Source organism: Oreochromis aureus, linkage group 1 (assembly GCF_013358895.1).
Source record: "Oreochromis aureus strain Israel breed Guangdong linkage group 1, ZZ_aureus, whole genome shotgun sequence".
In the NCBI taxonomy this organism is placed as follows: Eukaryota; Metazoa; Chordata; class Actinopteri; order Cichliformes; family Cichlidae; genus Oreochromis; species Oreochromis aureus.
The window spans coordinates 38029494-38039542 of NC_052942.1; positions in this window are offsets into that span (position 1 = coordinate 38029494).

A 10049-nucleotide genomic window follows, 5' to 3' on the forward strand; every position below is an offset into this window, starting at 1 on the left:
GTTCAGTGTGTTTAGCGTTGCTTCCCTGTGGTGTCATGTTCATTTGTGTCAGCTGTGTTCCCCATGTGTTTCCATTTCCCTCATTACCCTTCTGCGTATTTAAGTCCTCCATCTTCCTTTGTTCAGTGTCAGGTCGTCTGCTGAGTTCTGTCATGTCTCCAGGTTTTTCCATGTTCAGGTTTTTATCATGTGCAAGGTTTTGTTCTAGTTAGTTTTGCCTCAGTGTTCATCTGCGTTTTGTTTTGGACCTTTTTCCAGCCACAAATAAACAGCTCGCCTTTTGTTAAATTATAATTTCGTTCCAAGTGTCTGCATTGGGTCCTCTTCCTCCCTCCACAGGGTCTGCCAGTGCAAACCGTGACACCTATTTCACACATACTGGCCCTTTCCTTTCTTAAAGGGAAAGGCCATCAGTCAGTCCATCTCACATTTCAGTTACTGTAATGATTTTTGCCATAAGCACAATACACACTGTTATGCGGATTCTTGAATATGAATTGAATTGATTTGCCAAAGTTTGTGGCATGGTGCATATTTGGATGACCCTACCAAGTCAGTAATTTATTCCAGGTGGAACATTTTATGACTTCAGAATTTCTGGAATTCAGTAAAAAAGCTTCAGAGTTGGAAGTTTCCTGATTTTAATTAGTGGCCACAGAGAGACAAGGGGTAAAACTGAGAGAAACTGAATGGAAGCTACCGCGCGTACACAGTCACACTCCACTACCTCTAACAGCTGTATAGCTGGTAAATTGGCTGTTTGTGGCAAACAAATGAGGAGTGCAAAATCATTTCACAGACCAACACTTTGCATTCAGCATGAATTCGGTCTGAATATGTCAATGTCTTTAATTATGGTTCTGTGGAAAAGGCAGTATGCATTACCGCACAGTTCCCAAATCTCGTCTATGCATCAAGAAAACTGGCAGGATATGAAAACCTGTTGGTTGATTTAGCTTATGTCTCTGCTTTTAGCCCTGACCTTAAAACAGTAGTCCCTCTCCTTATGTGACAGCCACGGCACATAAAGACTATAGAAGTACTATAGCAGGTACTCTGCATATGTGTCATATGTTCATTAAGAGAATGTAGGGAAGACAAAGTGCAATTGTATGTGAATATTTCAACATTCTTGCAGGGACACAAAAACAATAAAATAAGAAGAGATACAAGTGTGCACGCTCAAATACACGTGTGCCTGTTTTCACGTGTACTGACACACACAAATACAAATACATAGGTGCTAATACACACACCTACAATGCACATTGATGCAGTGGGCAGAGTGGAGTAGCCCCTTGACACTGATCTATAGTCAGCGATTTATTACTCTCTCTAATGAGTCAGGTGAGATGGCTGCTCTCAGAGCAACTCCCCACCACACTACTGCAATGCTGCAGCAAATTACATCCAGAGCTCCCCTCACAACACACCTACAAACAGACAGAAATCTCTCTCCTTCTATCATCTCACTGTGTGTTCGCTTGTTACCCCTAAATTTTAGTCTCCTTTTCCCCCTACATGTTTTCTGTGTTTTAAACCATGTGTGATGGTGCAGCACTCATTCCTGATCAATATTGAGAATGCAGTTATGGGGCGATTAAACGGCCAATTGTCTTCAGAAAAGGTTGCTGTTGAACCACATTAATGTGCTTGTAATCACTCGCTAGGGAAATTAACAGATGAAGACAAAGAAGGAAAGAGAGCACATTGAATTTTTTTTTAAGGGTTAAGTGGACACAGACATACTTTGTCTCTGTCTCTCTCTCTCTCTCATGCGCGCGCACACACACACACACACACACACACACACACACACACACACACACACACACACACACACACACACGGTTAAGACTACTTCATAGTTCCACTGATTGTGAGCTCCATTCAGAGCCAACAGAACTGCAAAGTAAAGATGAGCGTTATATTGGTTATATACTTGTAAAATAAGGGATTTAAATTTATATGAGAAATTTTTAAATAAATAATTAAGTGTGTTTATGTTTGTTGTTGGCTTAGTATTCGAATATGCTAAATACATAAATCAGGGCTGTCATGCTTCTGATTACATGCAACACCCCCATGTAAAACAATTGGATGATACACACCAACCACTGGCAGTAGATGGAGATTGCACAGCAGGAACATTGCACGTGTGCTAATCATGCATTGGTAATTATGTGTAAACTAGGATTTGGCAGGAAAAAAAAACAACAAAAAAACAAAACTGGCAGCTATATTAACGACCTGTGGGCTCAGCTTTGAATAAGGAAGTAGCATGTGCAACACTGACAATTCACAAAATTTGATACAGGGACAGCAGCAGTCTAATTGTTTCTAATGGGTATTATTTTTTACTGTGATGAAGTGAAATGGGCTTACATGTTGCACAATAATCTATCCTCACATTAGGTGGGCAGTGAATTGATTGTGGAAAGTCACTGTGAAAAAAAAAAATACTAAAGTGTGAAGTATTCTTTCACAGGGACAATGGGCACATTGTGTAATTTTGAAAAGAAAAAGATGAACTAAAATAGAAAAATGACTTTACCACCTAATCTGAAGCTCTGAGACTTTGGCTCTGCCGTGTTTTCTTTCTGTGTTTTATAAACAGAGATTTTCTGAATATAGCTTATGAAACAGTGGTTTCATATCTCTGAACAATCCCATTAAAGTGGCATCATAAGACAAGCATCACTTAAAAGCATGATATGTCTTATATCCAACTTAATATGCAAGTTATAGCCCTGTGAGAGCCTGGCAGCTTGTCCAGGGTGTACCCCCACAGCTGGAATGGTGTCCAGCACCCCTGCCATCGTGAACTGGTTAGTGGGATAGATCTACTTTTGACTGCTATGGGGGATTCCAGCATTTGTAGCTCAACTTATCAGCTGCTGGCTGGCTCTGAAAACAAATGAATCCCTATAGACTTCCATGTTAAAATGCTTAACTTCAGACATAAAAATGAAAATGTATCGCTCATCTCATAAAACCATTTAAACTCATAACTAATTTCTTCTTTCATAATAACCCTATGGGGAGTTGAATGGATAAGTCATGTATTTTGAAACTGGTAAGGCTTAAAATTAAAGTTGTGTACACCTTGATTAACAGCTGCTGCTAATTTTGACCTCCACTTATTATAGAAACTGGACATCTTGATTGTGTTTGTGGTATTTCAGCATTTTTAGTGGCACTAAATTGACACTAATTAGCAAATATGTGTACCTGGGTATTAAATCTCTATATAGTGTATGGATGCAGCTTTTATAGCCAAGCTTGCTAGTGGTAGCTGGCACACCCTCTCATCCAAAACCAAAATGGTGATGGCCAAAGTACTAAAACTGAGGTTTCATATCAAACTATGTCATTTATGGTGGGTAGATTCATCTGAAAAGAAGCAGGGGAATCGACCTACCTACCCCCACTCTGCCACTTCACCCTGAGTGATTCCTAACATGAGCCTCGCAGTGAGTTTAGCTCTTGGTTATCTCAATACATAGTGATATTTTAGCTAAAGACAAAATAATGTAACACATTGGGTATGAAACCAGACATTCTTAAAGTTACAACAAAGTGGGCTTACCATATTTTTTTAAACTATTTATATGATAATATTAGTTTATAAAACTATATGTCTGTCTGGGTCAACTATAGCTGAGGATGTACATTGTTCAATAATCAAAAAGTCAGTGCCCTGATCCCAGCCCAAGCCTCTCTCCTCTACATGTAACAGTATATTGAACCCTAAAAATGCCCGTGTGTGTGTGTGTGTGTGTGTGTGTGTGTGTGTGTGTGTGTGTGTGTGTGTGTGTGTGTGTGTGTGTGTGTGTGTGTGTGTGTGTGTGTGTGTGTGTGTGTGTGTGTGTGTGTGTGTGTGTGTGTGTGTGTGTGTGTGTGTGTGTGTGTGTCAGGAAAATCCCACTAATAATGGATGAATGTAGCTTGTAGTTTAAAGCATTTTGAGTGGTCAGTAAGGCTAGGAAAGCACTATATAAATCAGGGGTGCCCAATCCCAGTCCTCGAGAGCTACTGTCCTGCAGCTTTTAGATGCATCCCTACTCCAACACAGCTGAATCAAATAGTTGGATTACCAATTCGGCATGCCATCAAGTCTGGCAAAGGCCTGATAACGAGCCATTCATTTGATTCAGGTGTGCTGGAACAAGGACGCATCTAAAAGCTGCAGGGCAGTAGCTCTCGAGGACTGGGATTGGGCACCCCTGATATAAATGCTCTCAATTAAAGCAGGCTTTTTATGATGCATGTATGGCCTCCAGGTCTGATTTGATTGGGGAGTTGGCTTGGACTTGATTTTTAGACTAGAGGGACACATCCATCACTACTAACTAGTTAAAAAGAGCAGTTTCACCATTTACCCAGTATAAACCATTTAAATACGTTTGGATCAACTCCAATACAGAGTTGTTGGTTTTTTGGTTTTTTTTTTTTTTTTTTAGATCTTATCAAGACATATTGATTAACACGGTGACAGAACAACAAAACACAGTGTAAGACAGAACATGCACAATCAATTTGATAATTCTTTCTAGTGTTAAAAGGCACAAAAGATGAAAGTATGCAGTACAATTTGCGACTGGCTTGAGAAAACATCAATTTGTTGCTCCTCATTTAATAAAACACTCCAGCTTTTGTCTCTTAATGAAGTTAAATAGTGAAGCTGCATGTTTCCAAGTGTATAGCCTCAGGATAAAAATCTTTGCATTTACAAAACTGATTGAAGTAAGATTACAGAAAGAAAAGAAGAACTCTGGTAGATTTTTGCCTGAAGGGCTTCAAAAGCTACAGAAAGGTATATTTCTTAAATGGGCAGAATCATTACATGAGATAAGAAGAGAACATAGATTGTGTCATTTACTGAAGTTAGAGGTGCTCTGGGATTTGATAAGAAATACTGTTTAAACTCAACAATTCGATTCTATAGTAAATTTAACTGTAAGCAAACGATCTATTACAGAGACATGTTTTTTTTCTTGGCCCTTGTACACAAGGTCAAAGGTACCTTTACACAGTGTTTTTGTTTCTGTATGGGTTTCCTTATGCATGAATCATTATGTTGTAAGTGATTTGTTATCATCATTGAACAGATTTACTCAGCAGTTATGGTTGGTTTCGCATGGGACTAAAGTTGAGATCTTAATTGGTTCTCATTAATAAGTCAGCAAAGTAATTAGGACACAGAGGGTGGAGGCTATATTTGTGTTTGATTACATGGTCAGTGTGTTATGAATACTGAGTGTTCCATATTTCACTGTTTCAGTACAGATTTCATCACATTGCAGTTGTTATTTTGGAGTTGGTATTTTCCCAGTAATACATTACTGATCAAAGAAAGTGCATCAGTCTTAAAACTGTAATTGTGGTTTAAATGACCCAAACACATGGCAATATTTCTCACAAAGACTATAGACCCTTTGTGAAATTTAGAAAGCTGTCTTTGGAACCATAAACTTGAGTCTGTTCAGATACTGAGCTTTTTAATTTCCCTATAATATCGAGGGCCTAAGTATTTTTTTCACACCTGATAACCCCCCCCCCCTCCCCTTTTGTTATTTAAATGATAAACTGAGGTCCATCTATGGGACACACCAAAGGTTAAACTTTTAGTCACCTTATACTTTATTTACTTTAACTTTATATACACTTTATTTATATTTCTAGGGTGATAGCAATGACAACAAGATAAGAAAACAACAGAAAGGGGTAAGAAATCTGGAATTCCCAAGTAATGCACTTTCTTTGAAAACCAGCAGGCTAATTGTTAATTATGATGTAACTAGTTTATAATCAAAGTAAACCTGGTTGATTAAGGGATGCATACAGTTTGATGGAAATTTATAAATCCTCATCTGGATGAATATTCAGCAAACCAGTTCCAGATAAAGACAAAAATGTGTGCACAAAGACTGACATTTTCCTAGAAATTTCTGAAAGCACATATCTGTCAGTCTGATTTACAAATTAATACTGGGAGGTCTGACATCCATTCCACTTGCATCTAAGACCAGAACTGGATTTAGACACAACCTTTATGACCTGTTTGCATATCAATACTTTTGTGTGCTCTGTCAGTCTTTTTAATGAACAGGAAAGGAGGTAGTGGACTTTCATCTGTCATTATGCGCATCTATTACGCATGGCTTAGGTTATTTATAGTGCCCATAATATTATTAATTCAGCACAGCAAAATCATCATCAGTAGTCATATTTCCATCTTCAATAGGGATAGTACAGTGATAGGATTTATGAGTGCCCTTTATTTAAACCAGTGACTGACACCATTAGTGAATACTGTTTTACATTTGTTTCAAAGGTAATATTATTATTATTATTACTAACAGCAACTTAAGGTTAATCTCTGACAAATGTACATGAATTTTGACGTGTTTTTGACATGTCCCCTCTTTCTCTTAAAGGACAGCAGCTCAGCAATTTTATCCCAGCATGATTTATCTGTTACCCAGAGACTCTCACAGTGTCAGGAATTAGGTTTCCTGAGCCTTTAACTGCCTCTATACATGCTCAGTAGGTTTGTGATCAAGTGTCTATGAAGTCAAAGTCAACTACAGTGAGCACTTCCTGGTCTTTTTTGGTTTTCAAGTAATTTTTGCAAAGCTTTAAGGTATGTTTGGGCTCATTATCCTGCAGGAGCATGAATCCTTTCTCCACAGAGATGAAGGTTAAGCATGTCTCTAAAGAGGAGTGCTGCTTCCACTTGGTCAGAGTAGAATTCAGTTCAGTTGCCTAACTCAAGCTAAGCAAATCCACACAGAAAATTCCTACCACCGTGTTTCATTGTAAGTTTGATCTCTTATTTATCTCCTTATAACTTCCTCTGACTGCCTGAACTCTGAAACTTTGATTCATCAGGTAATAGGATCTTTTTGTTTTCTTTTTTTTTTTAGTCAGTACCATGAAGTGCTGGTATTGCATAGCCTACTTCAAGTTTTCAGACTCTTTCCTCTCCTGGGAAGTGGTTTAGAGACACTACTTATCCTCTGAGGCCATGAGCTTAGTTGTGAGAAAACTTTAAGGCGACTGGATTTTAAAAAAAAAAAATATTTTTAGAAATGTCTGTTTCTTGGTTCATTTTAATGTGAAAAGAAGAGAGAAGAAAGGGACCACTTGAGCTGAGGTGGTTTGGGCATCTGACTCCCGGGTGCCTCCTGGGTGAGGTGTTTCAGGCATGTCTTAATATGAGGAGGGCTCAAGGCAAACCCAAAACACACCTCAGCTGGCTTGGGAATGCCTTGGTGTCTCCTTGGAGGGCTGGAAGAGATGGCAGGCAAGAGGAAGGTATTGACATCACTGTTTAGATTGCTGCACTGGACCCTGAGAAGCAGCAGTGGATGGACAGATGTTACTGGGATTAGTTTCTATAGCATTGTATTGGGGAAAAACAAAGTCTTTCTCACCCGACTGGCAGTGATTTGTGTGTGTTCCTCAAGCTCGGTTCTTAGGTGTTCCAATTGGTTGTGAATCTCTGTGTGCGTAGTCAAAGCTTTCGTCGTGCTACTATGTCTTGGATAGTGTCTGGGGCACCTTTGCACAGTCTGTAATTAGACCCCCCCCCCCCCAAAAAAGGCAAAGTGTGTCCCTTCTTTAGACTGAAAACTGCATGAATTGTGCATCTAAAACAATCATGTTCTCTGCATCATTTGACGGCTCAAAAGTCTGTGTTTCAACCCCAGCTGCATCTGCATCTCCCTGATGACTTCCCAGCTGCTTCTCAGGGCTGATTGTGATAATTGGTACTTAGTAAGAGGTTTTTGTTTTTAATTTGTTTTTTTTAGCATTTCAAAGAATTGTTTTAATCTTTTAGTTACTCGATTTACTACTAATTGTTACCAACTTTCTTGCAGTGAGTTTCTGGCACTTTTTGCAAGGTAGAGACCTGTCTCTACCTCTTGTCAGTTCCGTTCAGTAATAAATGTTCTGCAGCAGCAACTGTTTAGCTGCTAAATCTGTAAGAATTTCATTCACAAGTTGATGGACATCAAAAATGGGGCTAAAAGAGAATAAATGAATATATAGAGAATGTAACCGAAATATTTCAAATGGCTACAACAACACTCTAAAATGTGTTATAAAAATGATTCTCTGTGTGTGTGTATGTGTGTATGTGTTCCTGAGGCCAGTGATTTTCTTGACAAAGTCATGCCTGTTTGCCTGTTTTTTAATGCAGTGATGCCTGAGGGTCCAACGTTCCTGGGGATTCAAAATGAATTTTCAGCCTTATTACTTGCAGACTTTTAAAGATATTGTGGCGTGTTGGGGGAGCAGCTAGTTCTCTCCCATCATGCCTTGGGACATGTGCTGCTGTTTAGATGTTCTTGTTTTATTGTTTATGGTTACGTTACTTTTAACTGTTATCTTAACTGTTGTGTTTATACTGCGGTACAAAGTCACTGACAGTTATTGTTTTATAGAAAGAATGCAGCACCATAAGTGAGTTCTGTTATGCTGTTATTGAGACTCGAAGCACAGTGTATCACAAGCAAGTGTTTAATAAAGAGCTCCTCCCACCAGTCTGGGGTCAAACACTAAGTTCAGTCTCTATGTGGAGCTTCCTTGTTAAGATTTCTTTGCTTGTTACAATATTGTGTCCTGTAGATAATAAATGCTTTAGTCTTTGAAACTTTACATTTAGGAACACTATTCTGAAGTTTTTTCTATGGTTTGAAGATTCAGTATTTTAATGATTGGTGAACCTCTGCCCATCTATACTTCTGAAAACTCTGATGTTCTTTTTATATACTGACCTGTTGCCATTTAACTTAATTACTTGCAAAATTAGATTTTTAACTATATTTCCACCCTGCATAAGTTGAGAAATACACTATAAATGTAGTTATTAGTTTCCTGGAGACTATTTATACCCATTATACAAAGTCACCCTCCAGTTGCCTTCCGTCTCTCCAATTCACTTGCATCTTTAGATCTCCAGTCTGTTCTCTCCTGCTGCCGGCAGAATTTCTCCTGTTGAGCTTCAGGCCTTTCACTCCCCCTTCATTAAAGCCTCTTTAACCTTACCATCTGTGTCATCTTCACTGTATCTGCTAGTGTCCAGTTCCAAAATTAAAATCCTTGTCCAAGAAATACAAAGGATTTAGAAATTAGACATTTCTCCACAGAGAGAAGCCTTAAAGACCAGGACACAGCAACAGTTAAGAAAATGTTTTTGTGTCTAGAGGTGAGAGAAGGACCAGAAACCTAAAGTCTTCTCTCTGTAGCCACAATAGAATATGGGAAATGTCAAAAATCATAAGCCTAAGTAACCAAGGCTGACTGTTCTTGCAAGCCACTGAGAAAATAATGTACAGAATTTTACTGTACAAGAATCGAGTAAAAAATAACCTACCGTACTCAGAGAACACAAGTGATGCACTGGTTTACAGTTAGAAAAAAACAAAAAATCAACAATTTCTTAACACTGCTTTAAAAAAGTAACAATCACAAACAAGACTTTAACTACATCCCCATTCTTTCTGTCTTTATGAAGCAGAAGAGAGTGGTGTGCAGTTTATGTAGAAAATGTACACACAAGTGACAAATTAAAGTAAAAACTTGCCCTCTTCAGTGAGGCAGTGACAGAGATCCTTTTATCAAAAGGACCATCCTATGATTAAACATTTCCCTTTCCCACAAGCCGTAACTGTATGATTTCAATGAATTTTGATCATATAAATCAAACTGGCCTTCACCAGATCTTAGCAGTCAAACATCTAGGGCATTTTGTAATTGTAAGACAGGAGCCTTGAACACCATTATTTAAATATATAATGGCAAAGCTCACTGAAGCATATACTTACCAAAGTTTTTTTAATAAAAATTTGTCACCTGTATGCAACAACTTAATATTTACAAGCTCAAGGGATCGCTAGAAGTCTGATAATAAATTTCTCCTAAACTAGAAAAGCTGTCTTAAGGGTAGACAGAAACACTCAAGGGTACACTATTTTTATTTTGTACTTAAGTACAGCATAGTATCATCAGCATAAAGTTTTATTTGGCATCAACATACA